At 41.7% G+C, this 26701-nt stretch overlaps 1 long non-coding RNA gene across 1 annotated transcript in view; it reads right to left on the reverse strand.

The window, feature by feature from the left end:
- Nucleotides 1–18435: 18435 nt before the first annotated feature.
- The window catches only part of LOC144683727 (uncharacterized), a 42582-nt gene continuing 34316 nt past the window's right edge, over nucleotides 18436–26701 (reverse strand). The window contains exon 3 of the long non-coding RNA XR_013577325.1: nucleotides 18436–19155. This is a non-coding gene — a long non-coding RNA (uncharacterized LOC144683727). The remainder of the gene's footprint in view (nucleotides 19156–26701) is intronic.

Below are 26701 nucleotides of genomic sequence, written 5' to 3' on the forward strand. Positions count from 1 at the left end.
GATAACTCCTAGCTCCCCTAGTTAATCTAACTCCCAGTTACACCTTTGTTAAGACGACGGTAAAAACAAAATAGAGTTAAACAGGTCCAGGAAAAGCAACACACAATACGCTGGATAGGAATCTTCCAAAAGCATTTGCTTAACTTCAGTTCTTGCAGACAGCAGTTTAGTACATAGAGGCTGGAGACTTTTCACACTTGTTAGATCTTAGAATTCCCCCTTTCCTTACACATAACCTCATCTCCTTTATACATGTTTCTCACTTTTAAATGTGAACCCCATTGTTTCAATATGTCTTTGGACTTTACCTTTCTAATAATAAGAATCTTTCATGGTACTAATTTTATCAGTATGCTTTGGGAAAAATAAACACACTGTTTGGCTTCTTCTGGCTAATTGTAACATTTCACCCTCTCTTAGAAATTCACGACTACTCTGGTTTATCCCAAAATGCAAATTTTCCTTTTATACCTCATATTCTAAAACTTCAACCATGTTTACTTATCAATCATTTCAAACCTGGCTTCTCTTCTGACACATCAAAACCTTTCAACCAGCTGCCTTTAATTCAATTAAGTCACACACAGACACACACGCACACACAGACACACAGACACACACACACACACACACATACACACACACACTATTCCTACTTTACAATAAATCCCAATAGCATTATAAAAATTGTTATATTTTCATGATAGTTATTCTTTTAAAGGGTATTAGGAGTTTCCAAAGAGCTTATTTTCTCCAGTATGGAAATCTGTTAGGAGCAGCAAGCCCCCACAGGACAGTCTATTATAAGCGATTGCTTTAGGTTGCTGCTAAATTGTCAGCAGAGGCAGACATCCGAATCCTTAATTGACTGCACATGTTGACTGCAAATACAGCATCTGTAGAGTTTATTTGCTTAATTCCAGGATACGTAGTTGAAACAGTGGAGAGAATTTTCTCCCTGTTGGGGGTGCTGAGCAGGAGCGGGCGCGGGTGCGTGCGCAGCCATTCACCGCCCACGATCAGCTGCGCGCCGCCATTTTGTGTGGGTATGCCAATTAAGGCATGCCCAGCGTGATGCGTGCCCGGAAGCGCTCAGCGCTCCCTGTGCGGGCGGGGGGTGGTAGGCTGAGTCAGGGCTTGTGCTCTTTCACGCATGCGCGCAAAAGAGCACAGAAATCTCCCTAAGGCACAGAGCTACCTCAGGGAGATCAGTTTGATTTTCAAAAATTTTAATAAGAGAAAAAAAATTTAAGACATGTCCCCTCGTATGACAGTGTCACATGAGCTGGGACATGTCAATGAACTTTAATAAAAAAATTTATTTAATTTATAAACCCTTCATTAAACCTCATCCCACCTGTGGATGAGGTTTCATGATAAATGCAATGGCCGCCTGGGCTCTTTGCCAGCCCGCCAACCTTAAGGTTGGATGGGCAGCTCAGTTAATAACGTTAATTAGTTTTTAAATGGCCTTAATAGGCCTTTGACAGTTCAGCGGGCGTGCAGCCGACTCCGCTGTGCACCCGCCGAACTGAGGGTCAGAATGACATGCGGTGACTTCGGGACACACGGCCAATGTCACTGCGCATCATTTTACGCATCGGCGAGCAGGGCCCACCCCCACTAACCAACCTGAAGATTCTAGCCCATGGATGTCATTTACAGCTATGGCCTACTATGGTGGCAGGCTGGTGGCATTACAAGTTGCACAAAGCTGGTGTATTTGATAAATGCATATTTTAGCTGAAGTATAGCCTAACTTTGCAAAGGATGTCACAGACCCTACTATGTATGAGGAGGTACATTTATTAAGTAATAACATGTATCAGTGGTATGGATAGAGTCTGAGTCAGGAGACGGCATTGTTGGAATTTCAAGTGGCCAAGTTTATGCAGGAGCATAGAGTGAAAGGGTTTATTTGGACACGTAGAATGAAGACCCCCCAAGCACTGAGAGACCTTCTGGATGATTTTGTTCCCTCTATTACATCCCAGTACTTGGTGAGGCAGTGATCCATGCAAATGTCTTCCTCTTTTGTTTCTGATGCATGTATGTGTGGCCATTTAAATGGGCTATGAGAGCTTTTACCAGAATCAGGTGGGATCTTCACTGTAATAGGCCATAGGGCAGGCACAATGTCTTTAAGATGCTCCATTTGTGGGTCATTTTGGCAATTGCAAATGGATTCATGCATATTGGGCATTCATAAATGTTAAGTAGCGTTTTTAAAATTTAAAACACCAAAAAGACTGCTAAGTATATGTTGGGAAGCAAATAGAACCATTTTTTTTTCTTTCCTTCTGTTCTTTTCTTGAAACCTCTTAATTTCATCTAAGGGATTCCACAGTTTTGATATTTTCAAGATGAGAAGTAATGAAGGAATGCCAAAGAAATTATGTTGCACCAAGTGAGGTTTGTACACACCTGCCAATATCCTTCTACTATGACTAGCAGAAATGCAAATACTAGGTAGGCTCAAAATCATTTGGCAAATCATGCCAGTTGTGCAATCTATTACATTCTGGTATCAGTGGCAGTGCAGTTAGTTCAGCTCTTATTTTAATGATGTCTAATAATAATAATAAACATGATTTTTTTTCTTTCATATGATGTGGGCATCACTGGCTAGGCCAGCATTTATTGCCCATCCCTAATTGCCCTTGAAAAGTTCATAGTAAATCACCTTCTCAATCTGCTGTAGTCCATGTGATGTGGGTACACCCATAGTGCTATTAGGGAGAGAGTTCCCGATTTTGGACCCAATGACAGTGAAGGAACAGCAATATAATTCCAAGCCAGGGTGGTGTGTGGCTTGGAGAGGAACTTGCAGATGGTAGCATCCCCATGCATCTGCTGCTCTTTTCCTTCTGGGTGGTAGAGGTTCGGGGTTTGGAAAGAGCTGTTGAAGGAGGCTTGGCAAGTTGCTGCAGTGCATCCTGTAGGTGGTAGACACTGCTGCCACTGTGTACCAGTGGTAGAGAGAGTGAAAGTTTAAGGTGCTGGATGGGGTGCCGATGCCGATCAAGTGTGCTGCTTTGTCCTGGATAATGTTGAGTTCTCTTGAGTGTTTTTGGAGCTGTACACATCTAGGCAAATGGAGAGTTTTCCATCACACTCCTGACTTGTATCTTGTAGATGATTGGCAGGCTTTGGGGAGTCAGGGGGTGAGCTACTCACCACAGAATTCCCAGCCTCTGACCTACCCTTGTAGCCACAGTATTTATATGGCTGGTCTAGTTAAGTTTCTGGTCAATGATAATCCCCAGGATGTTGATGGTTGGGAGCTCAGTGATGGTTGTTCAGGCCTTGCTGCATATGAGCATAGGCTGCTGCAGTATTTAAGGAGCCTTGAGTGGTACTGAACATTGTGCAATCACAAGCAAACATCCCCACTTCTGATTTTTTTGATGGCAGGAAGGTCATTGATGAAGCATCGGAAGATGGTTGGCTGCAGGCACTACCCTGAGGAACTCCTACAGCAATGTCCTGGGTCTGAAATGATGGCCTCCAACAACCACATCCATCCTCCTTTGTGCTAGGCATGACTCCAACCAGTGGAGAGTTTTCTCCCTGATTTCGGTTGACTTCAATTTTTCTAGGTCTCTGTGACGCCATACTCAGTTAAATTCTGCCTTAATGTCAAGAGACGTCACTTTTACCTCATCTTTTGAATTCAGTTGTTTTGGCCTGTTTTGACAAAGGATGTAATGAGATTTGGACCACCTGATGGATCTGCTTTGTAGGCAGGTATCCTGGAATACCAACAAGGCCAACCCACCTAACTTGGCCAGCATAATATTGTGCATGCTGTAAGGTTGTTACGTTCTATTAATTTCGGTGCAAGACACAGTACAGAGTTTGATACATTTTGATGTGTGCCTATTTCCACATTTGCCACTGAAGAATGCTATTTTATTGCAAATGTACTAACTGAAGTGTCAAAAATGAAAACCTCCAGGGAAATATGTTGCCACATATCCTTTGATGCATACATTATAATATACTTCTATGAAACACTGGTATGTACCATCCATTTTTGATATTTTGTGCATTATATGTTCTTGTAAAATGATACTTAATGCAATAAATTCTCCTCCAAAATGTTTTAAGATACATCAAGTAAAGGGCAAATGTTAATGTGGTAACAGGATGTATAGTCACTCCCTCTGCCAATCATGGATCATGTGATGTGCTGTAAGGGCTCCCAGCAGTGAGCTCTTAGACTAGGCAATCCATGGGGAGGGGCTTAGAGGTCTGGTTGAGCGTGCATTCACTGAAAATGTCTCTGTAATAAAGTTTAACTGTTTCTTGAAGAAACCTGTCTGCTCCATAGAGTCATCACATTTGGCAACAAAGGTAAAATCAACTTTGGCTCTGCACCACGCCCTGTTACTGTGAGTAAATCGAATTTTAAGAACTACTCACCAGTCATGCTGCTGTTTGGAAGAATTGACCCATATGATGTTAATATTGAAGATTGGAGCCAGTGTGTTGTGAATGCCTCGGATTTTACTTTGTAGCAAATGAAATAACCACCAAAGAAAAGCGGAGAGCGATCCTCTTAAGTGTGTGCGGCAGTAAAACATATAACTTAATTCATAACCTGACTGCTCTGACCGCACCCAATTTCAGGCCATGTAGCGAATTAGTGGACCTAGTGAAAACATACGTCCAGCCGAAGCCATCCGTGATAATGCAACACTTTAAATTCAACTCAAGAGCTCAGGCCCTGGGACAGTTCATCGCAACATATGTAGTGAACCTCAAGCAGTCAACAGAATACTGCGATTTTGGAGATGTCTTAAATGATACCCTGCAGGACCGATTGGTGTGTGGATCAAGGACGATGCCATACAGCAGCGATTGCTTGCCGAGGTCAATATCGATTTTAAACGCACCCTAGAAACCTCCTTCGCCATGGAAAGTGCTGTGAGAGACTCGCAGGCTTTGCAACACGTTGATAATGGCGCCGTAATTCATGTTGGGTGGGAACCTGCCGCTAAACCTCTGCTCCAGCCTTATATAATGTGACTGCTGTGAAGACTGAGCCTATTACAGTGACAGTACAAGTGAATGAGGAGCCACTGACAATGGAATTGGATACTGGTGCTTCCATTATGATGCTAGGAGAGCAAACTTCAAGCCACCTTAATGAAGGAATAAACTTGAAGCAGACAACAGCTAAATTAAGAACATACACGGGAGAACCTATTTAAGTAAAGGGCATCACCACTGTCCCAATCTCTTACATGTGACAGGCAGCCCAACTGCCTGTAATAATAGTGAAAGGAGAGGGTCTTTTGGTCGGGATTGTCTACAGAAGATCAAACTTGACTGGTCTGAGATAATTCACCTAAAATCAGATGGAATCCCAGAATTTCTAAGGAAATACAATATAGTTTTTTGGGATGAATTAGGGAAGTTAAAAGTTAAAATGCATGCCAAGATACATGTTGATCCTCAGGCAACACCACGTTTCTTTAAGGCCAGGCCTGTGCCTTATACATTGAAATAAAAGGTGGATGCAGAGCTGTGCAGGTTAGAAAAGCTGGGCATCATCCAATCTGTCCAATTCTTGGAGTGGGCTGCACCTATAGTTCCAGTGATTAAGTCTGACCACACTGTATGTATCTGTGGAGACTATAAATTGACTGTAAATAAGACAACAAAACTAGATAAGTACCCCATTCCAAGGATAAGTGACTTATATACCAGGCTAGCTAGAGACAGGGCTATTCCCAGTTAGAAAAAGAAGGATTATCAGTAATATTCAGTGTAAAGTGAAAATGTCACCAGTACCTACATGGACGACATTTCACCATTGTGTCGGACCATAAACCATTAATGGGTTTATTCAATGAGGATAAGGCCTATCTGCCAATAACATCAGCAAGAATACAATGCTGGGCTCTGACATTATCTGCGTTTGAGTATACTTTTATGTACCACCCTGGCCTACACATTGCAAATACAGATGCACTCAGTCATCATCTGTTACCAGATGGTTTTGTAAATACTCCCATTCCACAAGAATTAGTACTATTATTGAATTTCTTAGAATCTTCACCTGTTTGTGCAAAACAAATTAGAAATTGGATGAACAGAGATCCAACATCATTGAAAGTAAGAGACTTTGTTTTGCAAGGGTGGCCAAACTCTCCTGTATCTGAAGATTTGAGGCCAGTCCATGTCAGAAACATGGAATTAACCTGTCAAGATGGAATTGTGTTGTGGGGTTCAAGAGTTGTTGTCCCATCACAAGGTAGAGAGCCACTCTTGACAGAGTGCCACAGTGCACACCCAGGCATATCAAAGACGAAAATGCTTACGCGAAGCTATGACTGGTGGCCAGGCATTGACAGTGACATTGAAAGCATGGTCAAGCACTGTCTCCACTGTCAGCAGCAACAGAAGTTGCCTGTTTCAGCTCTATTGCATTCGTGGGAGTGGCCTGGTTGACCCTGGGTTTGACTACATATTGATTATGTAGGTCCATTCTTAGGTACCATACTCTTGTGAATTGTAGATGCACATTCAAAATAGATGAATGTGTACGAAGTCAATTCGCCAACATCAAACACAACTATCGAGAAGCTACTTCACTGTTTCGGCATTCATGGCCTACCTGAAATAATCGTTTCTGATAAGAGTACAGCCTTTACGAGCATTGAGTTTCAGAAATTTATGGACTTGAATGGAATCCGACATATTAAAACAGCCCCTTGGCATCCCTCATCAAATGGTCTAGCCAAGAGGGCAGTACAAACTTTTAAGTCTTATATGAAAAAATTATCGTAAGGCACTCTGGAATCTCAACTTTCCTGGTTTCTCTTCAGTTATTGCACAACTCCATATTCGACCACGGGGTTAACACCATCTGAGTTATTAATGAAACACTGTCTGTGTACACGTTTACACTTGGTGTATCCGAATTTAGAGGAGAAGGTAGCGCAGAACCAGAGTAATCAGAAATTTAACCATGACAGACACAGTAAAGCTCGCACATTCAGTGTTGGTGACGTAGTGTACATGCTGGTCTCCGGGAGCCATTGTTTTAGACGCTGGTCCATTATCTTTCCAAGTACAAGTGGGAGATAGAATCATCCGTTAGCATGTAGATCACATCCGTGCTAGAGAGACATTCCAACAATTAACAGTTCAAACTGTGATTAACGTTGAACCGGCGACTTCTGAGGTGTGTGATTGACCTAGAATAGACACTCCAGATGTTTCAGAAGAGTTGCCAAATCCTGAACTGCCCAGTCCTGATGATGTGTCTCATAATGGAGATCCGGATCCTGTCGATCCTGTTCAGGAACCTCCAGTGGTAGAGCTACACCGCTCTAGCTATATAAGAAGAGCACCTCAGACACTTGATTTATAATCACCTGAAATTATATATATGTTTGTTGGATTGTTTAAATGTTTTTCTGTAATGAGTAATTGTAAAAAACTAAAGGAGGAGGAAATGTGGTGACTGGATACATTGTCACTCCCTCCTGCCAGTCACAGGTCATGTGATATACTGTGGGGGGCTCCAACCAGTGAACTCTTAGCCCGGGCAATCCGTGTGGTGGGGCTTCCCAAGGAGAGATCTGGTCGAGTTTGCAAGAACTAATAATGTCCCTGGAATAAAGTTTAACTGTTTCTTGATGAAACCAGTCTGCTCCATAGAGTCATCACAGTTAATTTTCTTTGAGTGCACACAGGAGGCTGTTCAAAATTTACCACGTACCCACTTTTAAAGTTGCAACAATAAGACTTACTGAGTTAATCACATATGTAAGCTTATGTTTAAAATTGTTTTATGATGAAACTAAATCCCTAAGTTGGAAGAAACTATTTATTTCTAAATTTATAAACAAGCTGAGTGATCTGGTGGCATGAGTCAGCTGGTTAAGGCTTGATTATTTTCATAGTGATGAAAAAGGAACCATATTTTGAAATAAATCATTGTCTACTCTGTTATAAAGAATTGTAACTGGTTATAAGCGAATAAAGCTTATTTTACTCCTGATTAATTCACAAAAATCCAACTGAGTGGAGTCTAATCCAATTAGTTATTGCTTTAGCTGTTGGAAATTTTATACCAGTTATCTGTTTACACAAGGTGTTATTGTTCAACATTTCTTAAAACTCCATTGACAATTTGGCATGGTATGAATCTCAATGAGAAAAACCAGTATAGAGTGTTTATGTATAATTAAAGAGAACAGAGATTAAGGTGGGAAACATATCTAGTGTGAGAGAAGATGTGCTCCCTGAGGGTTACAGCAGGGCTCTATCTGCAAACTGTTCCTTTTAGTACTGGCTTCAAGTGGTCTTCATTGACAGGAGGAATAAAACTTGGGGCAGCGTTGCCAAAAATATCATGTTTCAATTTAAAATGGACTTCTGGCCTTCCCCCACCACCTACAAGATTGCCAAGGATTTCAATAAATTGTTAAGTGGCTTAGCTTTACAGTTTAGATTTAGTGAATTCCAGTGAGGAAACAGATTAACTAATCATTATTCTCAATGCTGCGGACATTCCCTGATGCTACATTTGCTCACATGGTAACTTTTGCAGCACTCCAAATCTAATTCATTACATGAAGCGCTTTGACACTTTTCAATGACACTAATAAGGTGTTAAATGATTGCAAGTATTTATTTATTTTTCCATTATCTTTACTTGATGTAGATTGCAGAAAACATTGGAAATCATTTCCAGAAATATACTTCAATGGCTAAACATTTAATAGAGAGAAAGACAAGGAAAAGCCTGCTCCTGAAAATCTTGACTCATTGCTACTCGTCCCTATCTCTGAGGATCTTCTTCTTTTGTCCTGAGGTTGCCTCACTTGCAGTCAGCTGCACTCACATTGATTACTGGACCCCCTCTCTTATGGCCCCTCAAGGTCTGGAGGGTTACAACTTCCTCATCTGATCGGGCACATAAACACCATTCGCTCCATTAACTCTGCCCACACAAAGGCAGCTGCCTAGCAATTGTTGACTGCCCCTCTCAGCTGTACAATCCTCTATGAGCCCACCTAATTGAATAGCACAGGCATGACTGGCTCCCCGCTGTGTTGCTGAATTCTTCAACTTGGTCCATTCCAGATCCATCAGGCTGAATTTTCCCCACAGAGGCTGGATTTGTTTTTGAGTCAGAAACCCTGCTCCAAAGGGAAACTGACTAAGGTTAAGTTGTTTGTACAAGTGATTCCTTAATTAGTATGGAGACAGTTGTCCTGTCTAATTATAGTCACTGGAGATGGGAATGGAGGTTTCTGAGTGCCCACTCTCTTTGCCACCTGCCCATTGCTAAGGGCACCTCTTTACCAACTGTTGAGTCCCACTTTGTCCCATTGATCCTCTTATGGCTCCAGGATGATGCCCTGGGGCAGACATGACTGATTATCCCCTTTCTACCTGCTTTCCTCCAGAAGACCTGCAGCAAACATTTCCTGAAACTGATTCAGCCCCTTCAAAATTCCAAAATTCCGAAATTAGCAACCCTGGAGAGCCCAACTCTCTTTCATCCTGGAAGTAAATGGGCAGTTTAAAGCACAACTGTTTATAACCCAACATTCTCAACACTTTTCTGGTACTTTGGAGACTCAGAGGCCTGAATTTTTAGCTTGCTGTGGGAGCTCAATTGGTGGAGCTGGAAGCGGATGTGAACTCGCCTCCTGCCCAAGATTGGCAGCCAAGAGCAATCATGCGCTGGTGGTCAATTAATAGCCAGCCAGTGTGAAACTTGCTCAGAGAGAGGGCCAATACTGATGAAGCAGTGGGGTGGGGGGGGGTGGGGTAGTAGAAGAGGGTGGGCATCTGCATCTGCTCAGCTGCAAGTGGGGGGTTTAAAAACAGATGAATGAAGGGATGTGGATGAGGAACAACTGTGGGAGAGAGTGGTGAAGAACTTTAAAGTTACAGTTTAATCTGAAGAGTATAAGTCAGGAGGAGAGCCTGCAAGGAAAATTGCAATGTCCACAGGAGGAGCTGTTGGATACAGAGAGTCCTCAAGGCTCTGACAATCAGAGGATTTCTGGAGATCAGGATGATATTGAGCCCCAGGCTGATGATGAGCCTCTGGAGTTGTCTATTAGGCAGCAAATGTTGGATATCCAGTGGAATGCGCATGAAGATCTGGCAGACATTCCTGAGGGTTTGCGTGCCATGGCCCGTGTAATGGAAGAGTTCATGTGGAGTATGAGCACTTTGTTGACCCTCAGCTCTGAACACACAGCATCTTCCATAGAGAGAGTGGTGACTCTCATGGAGCAGCAGCTCCAGGAGCTCAATCAGGGGTTTCTGGGGTTGTGTTCAGACCTGCAAGCCCACACTCTGGCAGTGACCTCAGCAGGTCACTGCCAATGTGAGAAGTGGATGAGGCTTAGTGACTCTGCTAGCTGCTTGTCCATCTATGGTGAGCAGGGAGGTTCAAGCAAATCTCATGTTGGCAGATGACCTGCAGTTCCATGCATCTGGGGGCTCCTCTCTGGGCACTCCTGATGATGACAGCAGCTCCTCCATTCCTCTGCCAGTGACTGTCGCATCTGAGGAGACCACGATGACTGAGGAGTGTCCAGCAATCGTGCAGGACTCTCCCATCCATTTGGGATCCACATAGGCCCCGGCGACCAGAGAATGGCTGCCAAAGTCATCAAGGCTGACAGGGCATAACAGTCAACAGCCTGCCTCCAATGCAGCTGCCAGCAAGGGAGAGTATATGGACAAATCACTCGTAAGCAGATCATTAAATTAATAAAACAAAAGTGCTATCACGGGTGAAATCTTTCTCATTGTCACTTGTTTCATGTTGTATATTGCAGTCACACATTACTATTAAAGTGTAACCTTATGTCAAATGCTCTTATTGTGTTTTATGTGCTGGTAAGATAGGAGGCCTGCAACACAGAGCAAGACATCGGCTGGGCAGGATAGTGTATTTCAGGAGGAGGCACAGGAGAAGAGGGTGCCAGGAGGGTTTCATGAGCACTAAGCAATAAACTGACTGGTTCTTTGCAATGATTTGGAGTCTTGACTTTGGAAGCCTCCTGGAGGAGGCTTTGAATCAAACCCTCCCTGGTCTCCCTGGCTCCATAAGCTGCCTCAGTGCTGGGTCATCACCATGACCCTGTGGCTGAGCAGGCTCTGCCTTAGAGTCAGCTCTAGAATTTTCCTCAGTGGATTCTGGAAGCACATCACTTTCTTCACCCTCCATCTGATCTCCCAGTGAGAGAGCCAGATAGTGCAGGATACAGTACGCAACCATGATGAGGGACACGCATTCTGGAGGATATTGCAGAGATCCTCTGGAGCAGACTGTTCTTAGCAACAGCACATCCCCACAGAACAAAACGTTAGCTCTGTTTCGCTCTCCATAGATGCTGCCAGACATGCTGAGTTTTTCTGGCATTTTTTGTTTTTATTTCAGATTTTCAGCATCTGCAGTATTTTGCTTTTATCGTCTGAGCGGTCCAGACAATGAAACCTCATTTTCTGGAGGCCTATGGGCCTCTCAATAATGGCCCTCATGGAGGCATGGCTTTTGTTGTACCTCTCCTCCACGGGCGTCCTTGGATGTCTGATGGGTGTCATTAGCCACCTTTTGAGAGGATATCTTTTGTCCCACAAGCATTCAAGGACTAAGAACAGCCTAGGCACTGGGAGTAACATAGAATATATGAATCATGGCAACTCCCAGGATATCTGGCATAAACCTGCAGGATCTGCTGTTGGTGATAGCACACAGCTGAATGTTCAGAGAGTGGAACCCCCTGACGATTTACAAGGGGTTGGCCCTCGGCTTTCCAGCAGGTGCCTTAATGGGCACATGGGTGCAATCAATGGCTCCTTGAATCCTTGGGAAACCTGCAATAGATGTGAATCCTCTGGAGCATTCTGCCTGGCTGTCCTTGCTGGTCTTGTAATGTATAAAGGTGCTGACCCTTCTGAACAGTACATCTGTTACAAGCTTTATGAAGTTGTGTGCTGCAGATTGTGACACTTTGCACAGATCCCCAACAGACTCCAGGAATGAACCTGAGGCATACAAATTAAGGGCAACAGTTACTTTTAGCACACTGCCATTGGGTGCCCACCTACACAATTGGAAGAATTCTTGGGGCCTATCATGTCTGTTATGGCACAGTGGATGGTAAATGCCGAGCTGCTCAAATCCCAGGGGGAAACTTGAAACAGCTGCCACAACTGTTTTGCAATTTGTATTGTATTTCGAGATGAGTGCCTTGAATTCAAGTAATAAGTCCACTGAGACTTAGAGGCTTTTTACAAAACTAAATTAAACATTTATTAATAAAAGAAAATATTTTAAGCACATACATAGGCCTACAAATTACTACTATAATAACCCCTAAATCCCCTAATTAATCTGGCTTCAAGTTACACCTCCAAGGAAAACAAATATAAGTTTAACAGACCCACCCAGGCAAAGCACAAAATACTCTGGACATTGATATTCAAAGTGAGTTTTCTTAGCTTCAGTTCCTGTTGACAGCAACTTGATGCACACAGGCTGGAGGCTTTTCACACTTGTGTTAGGCCTTAGAATGCCTTCTCCCTTACACATAACTTCATCTCCTTTATACATGTTTCTCCATTTTTAATGTAATTTCCATTGTTCCAATATGTCTTTGCAACTTTACTTTTCTCATAATAAAAATCAGTAGACTTTGGGAAAAATAAACACACAGTTTGACTTAGCTTCTTTTAGTTAGGTGTAACTTCCTACCATCTCTTTGAAATTCAAACTACTCTAATTTGTCAAAAAGTGCAAATTTTCCTCACACCCCATATTCTAAAACTTCAGCCATGTTTATGCATTTAGCATTTCAAACCTAGTTTCCCTTTTGATAACTCAAAAGTTCTAGTCCAGCTGCCTCCAATTCAATCAAACCCCACCCCCACACACATCCACACAGAGAAGCTAATCAAAACCCCACTATAAACCTACCTTTACAATAAATCACAATAATATTATGAAAATTACCATGTTTTCATGACATATCACAGATTGAGATTACTATCTCCCTTGAGAGGCGGATCCTTCTTCGGCACTGGACCTTGGTTATCCCAAGGTAGCTGAATCTCAGCCTATAGACTCATCCAGCAGTGTATTGGCGCCTTCTCTTGCCCCTTCTCCCTTGCAAGCCTTGCTGGTCTTCAATCCCTTCAGGTTGTGCTTCTTGGCCTTGGGGGCAGGTTCTATGATCCTGTCTGTGGCTAGTTGGCCTCCTTTCCCTTCTTGCCCTTCCTTCCTCACCTGAGGAGCTGCCTCCAACTGAATAAACAATGTCCATTTCTAACTTTCCACTTTGCAGAGGTTTAACCTTTATTATGATGAGGCCTGTCTGTGAAAGCCACTGAAACGATTTAAGCCTCCTAGCCTACATAGGAAGTGAACATGATGCTTCACTAATTAATCAGTAATGCCCAGACTTTTAACTCACTTTTGAACTCCTACCTCCTCACTTCCCCATTCCTTCTGAGTCTTATATCCTGCCCTGGATGTAGGAAGTGTGAAATGTGAGATCCTCGTCTGCCCATTTTGCCCGTGCGCCGACAGTTAAAGTGAATGGGCTGCTCAAAATTGCTATTGATTTCGCCCTTTAATTGCCTTAATAGGCCTTTTAATTGATGTCTGACATTCACACAAGCCTGCCTCGGGTACGCAACGTGATGTGGCGTGATGACATTGGGAACCCTCTATTGGGAGTGCTGGGTGCCCACACAGGCGACGTTAAATTCTGGCCATGGTCTCCACTGTTAACACACAGGCTGCTGCCATTGTCCCCAAGTGTAAAAACCTTGCACCTTCTTCCCAGTAAAGCAACCTGAGCCGCCTTTGATCTCTAACAATCAAACCACCCAGACCTACTGTCAGGCAGACCTCAGAACAGGTCACATGACCCCCTTCATTTTACCTTAAATTAAAGACACAGTCCCAAAACATAACAACCTTATGAACCTCATAATTGTAAAATTACATGCCTACTATGGGGATGCAAATCCTGCTCAATGTCTCACTTTTCACATCAACTTAAATAAACAACATAACCATACTTCTTGAAGAAATATAGATCAGCAAAGATTTCACAGAACCGACAGGAAAGCAGCCACTAGAAAAGCTGTAGTTTCAATCATGGCATTGATGTTATTTTTTCAAAGTGGTTCCAGCCAGCAATTATATATCTGACCCAGCTGAACGTATAATTGTAAAAATAACAAATAACAAACATAAAAAAAGTATAATTCCCCTAAAAGCATGAATTTTTCCCATATATCTACCTCAATTCCACATTTTTATAATATTGTCATTTCTAGAGACTCATTTATGGCTAAGGGGACTTGAGACTCAATTTTCTTCCTTACCTGCATGGCTGCTTGAATTCTTCCCTGGCCGTTGTTCCTGCTTTTTTCCCTTACCATGGGACCAACACATGTGCCCAATTAGACTCAATCTTGGGCAATATTTATTAACCTGCTCCTCCTTGCACCATAAAAATAGTCCATTGCGAGGCTGGCCTCATACTCCTCCACTTTATCTGCTTTATCTATTTCCCAGTTCAGACACGTGGTTTGGCTCAACATTAGAGATGGCCAGAATTCACCAAGTCGTGACCAGTGAGCTGCATTAGGATCTCCACTTGATACCTGGAACTTACCAGTTTAATTCAAATGAGGCCTGATTTCAAATTTTAATCAGGCCTCAGGAAGACACAAAATGAGCATTTGGTTGGCTTGTTCTCTGTTTTTGCTGCAAATCCAGTTTCATGGCCCTGATCTCTCTATGCTATTTGACTCTTCCATCACCCCAAAGGTTTCATTCCATTCATGGTTTTATAAAAAGCAACCTTGTAATAAAATAGTAAAGAAGCTTACTTTATACTCCTGGTTAAATGTGTCACATGGTATGCTACCCGGGTGCACAGATCAAGAAGGGTCTCAGGTTAAAACGTAGTTTTATGTTAATTCTTCACATTTGGTGAAGCAATTAGTCTGAGTCAATTGCCCTCCGATGTAAAACTCTTCTATTCTCACTAAGGGTGGAAGAGGGGCTGGCATAGCACACTTCCTTCTGATATTTCCTGTCTCTTATGTGAGAGCAAGAGGAAGAGAAAACAGATACTAGAAGAATCAGACCACTGAGAAGAGAAGGATGGGGACAAACAGAAAATGCAGATGAAGTATAAGAGTGAGAAATCATACAAGAGATGGAAAGGGATATTATTCACCAGATCACAAATTAACTTTGAATAAGGTCTATGGCACTTTTGATCTAATTCTTCCAGAATAGTCATTTGGTAGTACAGATCTTGAGGATTGCTGAAAAGAGAGACATACTGCCAAAGCTTTTTGTCTTGCAGTCATCAGGACAAATGCAAGAATGCCAAATTTCAAAAGGTCACAACAAGTTTTACAGGAGAAAAGTGTGCTGATTAGTTGGCAAGTTGACTCTGATTGACCAAGGTGTCACCATGGAAAAATCAATGGAGAACTATAGACTCTCTACGCTACTGTGTAATTCAAAAAAGATGCAAGGCTTGAACATATTCCTTTTGTTTGCAGAGAACAAATCCCTGCTTATGAATGTATGCTCCTTCTAGAAATGTAAATGAGCAAGGTTACAAATTCAAATGATTATCTTAAATTAGTTGTTAGTGTAGCTATGTGTGCACTCAGGATTGCTCAGCAAGTGCCGTCCAATCACGGAATCACATCTAGCAGTGGATGTTTTGTTTTGGGTTTTGTAAGTGCAGGTCGAGCACAGTCTGTACTCTACCTATTACAAAAAGCCAAAGGAACACACTGTTTGATTCAATCAGCCAATCATTGGGATGAACACCTACACACAGTGGCACGGAAATTCATACACTACATTACTCAATTGTCTGATAGGCAGAATGTTGTTTCAGACTGATGACAGCATCCTGTTCATGGAAAATACCACTCACATAGACACTGCATAGTAGCAGCGTGAAACGGCTTGTTTAACCTGTTCTTCAAATTTTTGAGATACTTCGCCTTTCCAAGAAATTTGAGGTAGACTGGGCACATTTCATGTCTGGACATAGTAGCCTTTAGCCTATTTGCGAGTTTGCATGATACACATTGAGCAAATGATCTGACCGGGATAGCCGTTGTCCCACAGGATAGCTTTGATGTGCTTTAACTGTGCGTCAAGCTTGCAAGGTACACTTGCCATTGCAAAGGGAGCTCCCCATTGCTTTCTCCATGGCAATGCCTCAGCCAATTCAAATTGACTTAATAATCATCACCCTTTTCTCTTGTAGTATAAGTTATTGTGCTCATTTGAAATTTGGCATTCTTGTGTTTGTCCTGAATGCAAGACAAAAAGCTTTGGTAAATACCGCACTTTTCAGCAATTTTTCAGAATAACAATTTTACCATATTTCTATTACAGCATTGCATGGTTTCTTAAATATTGGAGACCAGTGTTTTGACCTAAATTACATGACCTGCTAACCCCATCAATCATAACAGACTAGATTCCTGTAATCATTATTTTTATAATTCACAATCACAGAATTTCAATGGCACAGAAGGAAGCCATTCAGTCCATTGTGTCTGTACCAGCTCTCCAATTGAGCATTATGACCTAGTGCCATTGCCCTTCCTTTTCCCCATTCCCCTGCACATTGTTTCTATTCAAATAATCATCCAATGCCCTTTTGAATGCCTTAATTGAACCTGCCTCCACCACACTTCCAGACAGTGCATTTCACTGTCTGGAACCGCTCATTGTGTGGAAAAGCTTTCTCTCATGTCACATTTGCTTCTTTTGCAATTGTCACTTTGTATTTGAGATCAAAGTGACAGTGGTACAATGGAGGGCTACAATTATAGCAGGCTTGTAAGCTGGTACTGCAGGAAGCCAGGAAAGATTTTACATTTAGAGATTTCACTATGGAGCTTTGAAGATAGTGGGTAAAGCTCATGCTCCATTTTAACTGCTCTGCGTACATAATGAGGCTTGGCTGACAGCCCAGATATCTATTAGAATAAAAGAGGAAAGGTTTTCTGATTGACACCTCGGACACTCTGGCCTCTGTGGTAAATTTCACAATGTTTGTTTACATAACTCACAGGTTTCATGTGTTTGTAGTTTGTGGGTTTTGAGACTTCAAAGGGCCTAGATGAGTGACACTTTTATTAGCTTGTCTAGACTTTCTTTTCCAAGCATAGGGGAAATTGATCAAAGGATTACATTTTTTCAAAACTTTTTTTTTTACACACAACTTTACACTGTGGTGTTCATTGGTTCTAGAAAGATGGAAGGGTATGGAAGTGCCAGAGCTTGGCACAGGGTCATGAGGGGACATAGGGGTGGGTGGAAGGGCAGAACCTGGCACAGGCAGCATGAGGTGACATGGGGTGGGTGGAAGGGCAGAGCTTGGCATGAGGAGCATGAGTGGATGTGTGGAAGGGCAGAGCCATGCATAGGGAGCATGAGGGGCCTGAGGGGATTGGTGGGGCATTAGGTGGCATGGATGAGGCAGGGGGAGTGCCTGGAGGGGAAGGTGTGGGGGGTGAGGGCTGAAGGGTCTTTGTATTTTTTCTCACTGGGACAAAGCTCCACAGCATTGAGGCGAGCCTTTAAAACAGCCCGCCTCGGCTCCTGGCAACTCCTGTGGCTGCCTCCGCACTTCTTCCCTGGTCATTTGGCCCGATTCCAGCTCAGAACCCCCATTCCCCCGACGCACCCCCCCAACACCCCCGCGCCCTGACCCCGCCACCACCCCCATCCCCCAGCAATGAAGATCCCGCCTTAGTGGGCGCTTGATCTTGAGGCGGGTGAGTCGAGCCAGGAATGTCCCTGACTCCCCCAAGCCCCATGAGGATGAAAATCCAGACCACTATGTTAAAACATCGCCCTTTAGTTGTGTAACCTGGAATCAAATCCAGCCTTGAGTTAGGTAAAAGATTCCCTTTCTCTCTCTTTGATTACGTACAAAGTGGGAAAAGTTGATGGAACACTGTCTTTTGTAACCTGGAATTGCATTCAACCTAGCAATAGAAGTTCCCTTGTCTTTCTGTCATACTTATTTTTGGGGACTAAGCTGTATCCTTGTTATAAAACACTTTTTTTGCCTCTGTGAATTGTGATCTGCTCTAGCTCAAACAGAAGGGAATGAAGATTTCCCTCTATCTGACCTCTGACAGTGGTTGACAGACATAAGCTAATGGAAATTGCCAACCTGATCTGCATGCGGTTTATTTGATTCACTGCTCCACACACATTCATCACTTTAAATCCCTGAACTGTTGCCCATACTCAGTCAGCATGGAGAAGAATGGCTGCTAAGTGAAAAGCCCCTAGAATATGAAGTGTGAGAACATCAAACTGTTGAAAGAAAGTTGAAAAAAAAAATTCAGGTACATGCAATCAGGCACCGAGGCTTTCTTTCATTTTCTTAAATAATTATATTCTTGTTTTATTTTCACAGGACTTGGGAGCCTCCCCTTCAATGACAATATATTAGCAGCACAACTCCTTAATATAATAAAGTGAAGCATTTTATTTTAATAATTATTTCTAAGCCTTTTTTTTTACAATAATTAGGATTAATTAGCACAACACAATCTTTATAAGAATAGACAAAACAGCTTATGCCACAAGCTACAGAAGTAATGTAATGCTCCAAAGAGCTAAGCATAAATTTATAATTTAGTAACAAAAATTAAAGTATTTACAGAATATCTTCTGAAGAATTAAAATCTTCCTTGGCCCTACAGAACAATAATATGTTTTCCAAATTTAATACATAGGTATCAGCACAACTTTTTTGCATGTTGTTTTATTAAACACCCTGAGATAGATGTGCTCTCCCAAAGGAGACAGCTGTGTTGTGTTAAGATAAAATAAATGTGGACAGGCCCTCGAATCACATGTTGCACAGTGCAGGGAGTGTCTGACAAGGATGCAGGTCAGCTAAGCAAACAATGTCCTGTTCCTTTTCACTTCTGGGAGACATTTGTCTTCATTGTAGACACAAAGATGCTTGTAAATGGAGACATTGCTATAGTGAGGCTTGGGTGCTCCGTTTCTGGGGGTGAACTAGGTGACCTTGAGGTTTCAAAGGTAGATGAGCTTGAAAGGAAGGAGAATTTCAGGGATTCCTGGAAAAACAAGAATCACAAGACAAAAAATAGCGTTAACAAATTGGAGGATATGGCATTTGATGATTTTTTAAATTACCGTCTTTATGTCTGGTTTCCCTGTGCCTCATTGCACTTCCAGCCTGGCAGGATGGCCAGAGCCTCCTTTGCCAGCAACTTCCAAACCCGCAACCCTTATCACCCATAAGGACAAGGATGCATGGGGACAGCACCACCTGCAAGTTTCTCTCCAAGCCACACAACATCCTGACTTGAAATGATATCACTGCTCCTACACTGAGGCTGGGTCCAAATCCTGGAACTCCCTTCCTAACAGCATTGTAGGTGTACCTACACCACATGGACTGCATTGGTTCAAGGAGTTGGCTCGCAAAAACCTACTCAAAGGCAATTAGGGTTTGGCAACAAATGCTGGCCTTGGCAGCGGATGCAAAAAAATGAAATCAGCTGTTCCCATGCCTCCAACAATGCTCCTCTGTACCAGCCTCTGTACTAGCTTCACCCTTCAATTTCCCCATTTTTCTCTAAGTATACCTGGAATTACATAGAATTTTATAACACAGAAACAGGCCATTCGATTCAACAAGTCAATGCCAGTGTTTATGCTCTACAAGAGCCTTCTGCCACCCTTCTTCATCTAACCCTGTCATCATATCCTTCTATTCCTTTCCCCCTCTTGTATTTACCTAGTTTTCCTTTAAATATACCTATGCGATTCCCCTCAGCTACTCCATGTGATTGGGACTTCCACATTCTAACTATTCTCTGGGGAAAGAAATTTCTCCATTACAACTTTAAGAAGACAGGGAACATGAGCTTTCACACAGTCTGCCGAAAGCATGGCAGTGCCAAGCGTCCAAGCTGTTCCTCCCCTCCCACGTCCTCCTGCCCTTGAAATCTGCTGCTCTCTTTTTTTGCCTAGCATATTTGCCAGGCTGGTTTCCTCATCTTCTTGCATGCAAGCACCTCAACTTTGTTTGTAGCCTCCCCCAACTGAGAAAGAGAATGGATTAGCTACTGAACTATATCAGGTAGCCTGAAGCCAACCACTGTATGGCACTATCCATTCAAACATCAATGTTTGGAGCCATAGATCTGTCTATAAGCAATAATAATAATACAACATTTTCCATTATCTCAGTTAAATAAAACTGCAAAACTCTTTTTGCTAAAGAGGATAAAAAGTTTATTGACCCTTATCTCCATTAACATAAGGTTGATACATTTTAAAAGATCCAAATCGAAACAAGGGCAAGACAGGAGGTATCAAGGCTTGAATTATGATATTTGTTCTTTAGATAATATAAATAGTTGAAATCTTAATAACTATTGGGGTAGATTTTTGTCTTAATTGCATGAGCAGCGGATTTTCTCCCCTTTAAAGAACCTGCCTGATTTTGTCTTCATTTCAATAGATGGGTTTTATTAAGGACGAGTGAATTCTGTCAGATTACTGTCCAAGCAGTGAAGATGAAAATCTACCATGAATTGAATGCCACAAAAGGCACAGACATAAGTGAAAGGAATGAACACCAATGTTAGAAAAGTAGATTTTTGTGGCATGATTATTTTTGTAGATATTTTCAAACATTGCACTCAAAAGTCAGATCTAAAATCAGAGAAGCCACCCCGTTGTCTCTCAGATTGACCTACTTTTATGTAATGGATACCTCATTATAGACTCTACAAAAACCTCAAGATGTTGACAGTTCAGATATTTTGAAAGCTGTAGAGCACTCTCTGAAACCTAAGGGTTAACATGAAAGGAACAGAACAGCAAACACAGGACTGACTCATAAAGTATGTCACCAGCTCCTCCACAAACTAAAATCAATTTTTGCTCTGACATCTCAAGCAGTCAGGTGCTTGACTCTAATCCAAACGGTCCTGAGTCAAAGACTTAGGGCTGCTTGTGTTAAGCTTGACAACTTCACCCAGGTAAGTTCACCATTCCCAACCTGCTTGCGAGGTAAAGCACTTTAGGTTAGCAAGATGCTCATAGGATAAAAGTGAGAGAGAATCAAAATTGCCTGGCACACACTGCCTGTATCAGGTTTCTTGCCTGTTAATCAAAGGACAGCATTTAGTTTGGTCATGGGAACCATGTTATTCTCCCAGCTGAGAGTAAGGACCCTGCCAAGAGAAAAATGGAGGGAAAATACAGAACAAAGGGGTAAAAGAGAGTGAATGATATTTGGCCTTACTGTAGGGTAACAAAATAGGAATGCAAATTAATCCTTAAAACATTGACTTCTCATTAGAATAGTCTAAGGCTGCCTACTGTGATATAGTCTCCTGTGAATGCCAGGCATATATTACTATATATTTTAATAATGTGAAACCAAGTTTCCAGTCTAATTTATTTATAAATTCAAATACATTCATTCTTCTCACTTTCTTCTACAAATGTTTTAAATAATAAGAAATTAAAGTTGGTTTATGCTTTGAATTTGGTGATTAAATAAAAGGAAAATATCTTCTGAGGTTGTTCTTGCCGTGTTACTGTGGTAAACATTGGGAGGTCACTGTGTGAAAGACCTTGCCCTGCAGCCTCATTCCATTGTCCCACAATTCAATGTGACACTATAATCCATTAGGAGGTTGTCATAAGGAAAATATTATTATCTTCTCCTCCTGGATTGGACTTATGAAGTGATAGAACAATGATCTAACACATTATGGTTCCCATTTCTGCATCAGAGAAGAGGATTTCATCATTTCTGTTTCAATTGAATTTGAACCCAGCTCTTCAGGTAAAAAGGCAGTGTTATATTAGTTTGCCTCTGGCTTTCTAGTTTCCCATGTTTGGGTCGGTACCAATTTTTAGAGCTAAAAATGTAGCATTAATCACACTGGGCCATTCGACCTAACATTTATTGGCTTTATGCAAGTTCTCATATTGCCAATTATAAAACAGTTCAAAACAGTTAAATTTCTCTAAGGAATATGGCGAGATTTTAATTTTTTTAAGGGCCAGCTCATTTGATATTAGTGCCAAATTAGCAGCTGGCAGCTGTTGAGCTTTGATTAGGCCAGTTTGTTTAGTCCTAGACATGTTGTGATAGTTGGCATTGTTACCCTGTAGTTTGGTCGCCTTCCAAGGCATGTGGGAAGATATTACTTGTGCATGGAGAGTGAAACCAGCAGTGCTAGAAACAGTTCTAGCTATTAAACAACAGTAAGCAATTAAGTTCATACTCCAGTCTGCTAATCAAATGGACTCCAGGTATAACAAGGAAGCATGAAGAGAGAAGCAGGGCCAATATTAATAGGATGTATCCGACCTACCAGCTAAGGAAGAGAAACAAAATTAAATTTAAAGTATAATAATTGAAAAAGGGGGAACTTAACACTATGCAGACATCAAATAAAGAACAGAAGGCTGCAGGAATGAATAAAAATGCCTGATCAGAGCTATACACATGCTAACACATTTTCAATGCAAGTGTTGAAGCTACTCACCAATAGACTAAGTGATAAAAGGTTCAGGTGAATTTGTTTGCAGGTTAGTGGTAGCATGTTGGGATCTATTTATGACATTAAACTATGCTATTAGTGCAGTGCGTACATTTCAAAGGAATTAATAAAAAATGCTCTGGTGTTTTGAAATTATGATAATGATCAGGTTTCAACGCACCACCATTAAATTTAAACATCCTATAAATAACTTTGTTATTTTAGAAATTGGATTTTTTGTGAATGGAGGTTGATGTTTTCCTGCGAGTGCTCATTTAAAAACAACAGCCCGCTACCAATTAGGCAATGCTGGACCCCTAGTTTCTCAGTCACAAAGTGCCATATAGTTGATCTAACAGTGATTGACAGTACTGGTGATTGTTTGATGAACATAAAGCATGATGAACATAAAGCATGGATTTCAGGTCAACTAAATGGATCAACTAATTTAAATGAAAGTATCAATGTACATTAAATGACATGATATTGTTATTAAAAGAAAGTACTAAAAATTCAGGAAGATTAAGGATTATCATTAAAATTTCACCAAAAAACAGGAAGTCACAAGAACTGTTTCCTTCAGTAAAACTCTTAGCTTTTCCCCCTTGTAATTTGGTTTTCTGAGACTTGTGTTACATTTTGGGCATATTTCCCTGACAAATATTGCTTGGTAACCTTTCTTAATGTTCTTCCTTCTTTCCTGAAAGCTCTGACTCTCAGTGGGAAATAGCTCCAAATGTGCTGGTAGCCCTCCATACTTCACTGAAGTACCCATTATTTACATATGAGTATAGATAGTGAGTGTCACCCATTCCTTTGACAAATTGATTCAGCTGCAGCCAAGCCCAATTCAGTTCTCTTTCCAGCAGAAGTCCCTGCATTACAATTAGAAATGAGAAATTTGGCTATTTTCTTTCCCTCCTTCCTTAGCCTAGAGGTGCTGAAGCTAATTGTAGTGACCCATTTGTTGCCTCAGCTGGGAATGGCTAAGTCAGCACTACGTAAGATCTATTGGGATAGACTGTCAGGGCAACCTGAAGTATTAAATAAAATGGGATGTTATGAAGACACAAATTCATTCTATCAAGCCATATTAATGATTTGAACCCTTTGGGACTCCAGTAGATTTGTATGTGCATGTCCAAGAATAACACAAGATTAAAATACTTAATATTTTTGCTTTCACAGGGTTCTGTTATACAGGACATGCTGGGCTTTTCAGAATGCCCTTATAGAAAAGAAAGAGTGATGGACAGCACAGCTGTTTGTGAATGTTAACAAGTTGCCAGTGTCGGAGACGTGTTGTTTGAAACATATCCCTGCTAGCCATAGATCTGGAAACATTTATTTTCCATAAAATGGAATGTATGTCATTTTGATTTGTGTTTGATGCACGTTATCCCCTGAAGATGTACAGACCCCTGGCAGATAAGTGAAAAGTCACTTTAGTTAAATTTTCTTTATTTTTTATAGGCAAGCATATAATAAAAAAACAAATTTTGGCCTATGCGGTAGATTAGTTGGGAATAGTTTTTCATAGCAGCTAACCAAGCTGGATAAGAGCCAGACTGCAGTTAGGCCCGCAAGTAAGCCGTTGATCTAATAATAGGCAATTACCTGACACACAGCTAGTGTTAGAAGAGCTCCCTATGCATGAATTTGTAATGGGTTTAGACATGTCAAAGAACTGTTATATGTATGTGCCCAAATGACTGTATTCCAAAAACAAATGGATTTACTTGGATTGTTCCCAACGTCCAAGTTCTGACATTCAGGTTGTATTTTTTTTGTAGTTGGCTGTCATTTACTGAATTTCATCTGTGTGAAAGAGCTACTGTCCACATATTCTTGCACAGATATACATTGTGCTAGTGAACTTACGAAGCCTTTGTTCACATAAAGGGGTTTATATCTCCAATGCACTCTCTAATTGTTGTTTATGGGGAGAATTTTCTTCCCGTCGGGGGGTGCTGGGTGGGGGCGGGCGGGCGCGCAGCCGATCTCCGCCCACAATCGGCTGCGTGCCGCTATTTTATGCGGTCAGGCCAATTAACGCCCACCCAGTGTGATGCGCACCTGGAAGCGCTGAGCGCTCCCTGTGCGGGCGGGGGCAGTAGGCTGAGTCAGGGCCTGCGCTCCTTCATGCATGCGCATGAAAGAGTGCAGAAATCTCCCTAGAGCAAAGAGCTACCTCAGGGAGATCAATTTGATGTTTAAAAATTTTAATAAAGGCAAAAAATTTTTTTAAGACATGTCCCCTCATGTGACAGTGTCACATGAGCTGGGACATGTCAATGAATCTTATTTAAAAATTTTATTAAACTTTAAAAACCTTCATGAAACCTCATCCCGCCCATGAATTAGGTTTCATGAAAAATGTGAAGGCCGCCTGAGCTCTTCGCCTGCCCGCCAACCTTAAGGTTGGATGGGCAGCTCAGTTAAGTGCGTTAATTGATAGTCAAATTGCCTTAATAGGTCTTTGACAGTTCGGCGGGTGTGCAGCCAACTCTGGTGCGCGCCCACCGAACTGAATATCTGATGGACGTGTGGTGATGTCGGGATGCACGCCCGCGTCACCGCGTGTCATTTTACACGTCGGTGAGCAGGCTGCACCCCCGCTCACCGACCCGAAGATTCTGCCCTATATTTTAATATCTTTTGTGAATTCACAAAATGCCCTTTTAATATTTGCCCAGTCTACATCTTCTGTAAGAATGGAATTCGAGGTTAATTAATAAAGCAAAGTAGGACTGGGCAGCAATGGTACGGAACAGAAGCATTAAACAGATGCTGGTTATTTTTGTTCTAGGTTTTTAATTATTATTATCAAAAGGTATTTGAAAAACATTGGAATTTTGAAACTTCATTTCTTTCAGGAGATTTAACTCCAGCATCTTGCAAGGATTTTAACTTTGCCCTGAGTGTTTTCATGTTATTAAAATGATTAAAGAGAGAGACGCTTGTTCAAATGAATGTGATCGATCTCATATTGCACAATTCCAAAGAAAATGCAAGATTCACCTGATCTGGCAGCCAATATTTCACATGCAACAAAAAAAATAGATTAAACAGTCATTCATCCTACAGCAGCTTGTGTGTTTTGCCTACAGCAACCATTGCACTTCAAAATAATTCAGTGTGTGAAGCGCTTTGAGAGGTTTCAATTCAAGTGCTACAGAAGTTCATTTTTTTGTGTATTTAAAAGGTCATTTTGTTTTTTTGTGTGTTTTTCCTTTTATTAAACACGATCCTAGTTCTCTCCAGTGCATTATATAAACCTTTCTTCTCCATTACTTCTGAACCTTGATGGAACATATGACAGCTGCTTTGACATGTTAGCTGAAGCTAGGCCTTGGGGCCAATTACTTTGAATCAAACCACTGTGGGTTCAATATCCAGCTCTTCCAAGACAGGCAGGCTTTCTATAGTGTCTAGATCTTCCTTGGTGACTGTGTTCTCCCTAGAGTACAACTCAAGGTAGTGTTCCACCCATGTGTTTAACCGTTCCTACAGTCAGTGATGACCTCCCCTGCCTTTGTTTTCAACTGAGCCATTTTCTTTGCTGATGAGCCTGTTGCCTTTTTGATCCCTTCATACATGCCCCTAGCATTCCTGTGTCGAAGGACACCTGATATTCTGGAAAAGCTGCAGCCAGTAGTCACTGGCACATTGCCTAGCAGTCTATTGGACTTTGCTTCGGACGACTCTTAGTGCATTCAGAGTCATCTCACTCAGATCCCTCTTGTAATTGGAGCCAAGCGGTTACTCTCATTAATGACAGGTTCCATCACAGCGATGTTAGCCTTGAAAAAAATCAGCAATTTTTCCATTCTTGCTTCCCATATATGGAGAGCGCTGCATTGTAGATGGTGCTCAAAATATGTTCCACTTCACTTCTACACTCTGTGTGGGAATTCCAGAGATCGCCTGTTCAACCAAGTTGAGGAACTATAGGTTTTTATCTGGGTAGACAGTTGATATGAGGATGGCATTTCAGCTTTGAATGAAAAACACTTCAAGGGTTGTATCCTCATCCTTGTGCATACCAGGGAGTGATCTGTATCACAGTCAGTGCTGTGATAGCTGCTGT

This window comes from Cetorhinus maximus, chromosome 8, assembly GCF_964194155.1.
Source record: "Cetorhinus maximus chromosome 8, sCetMax3.hap1.1, whole genome shotgun sequence".
Lineage (NCBI taxonomy): Eukaryota > Metazoa > Chordata > Chondrichthyes > Lamniformes > Cetorhinidae > Cetorhinus > Cetorhinus maximus.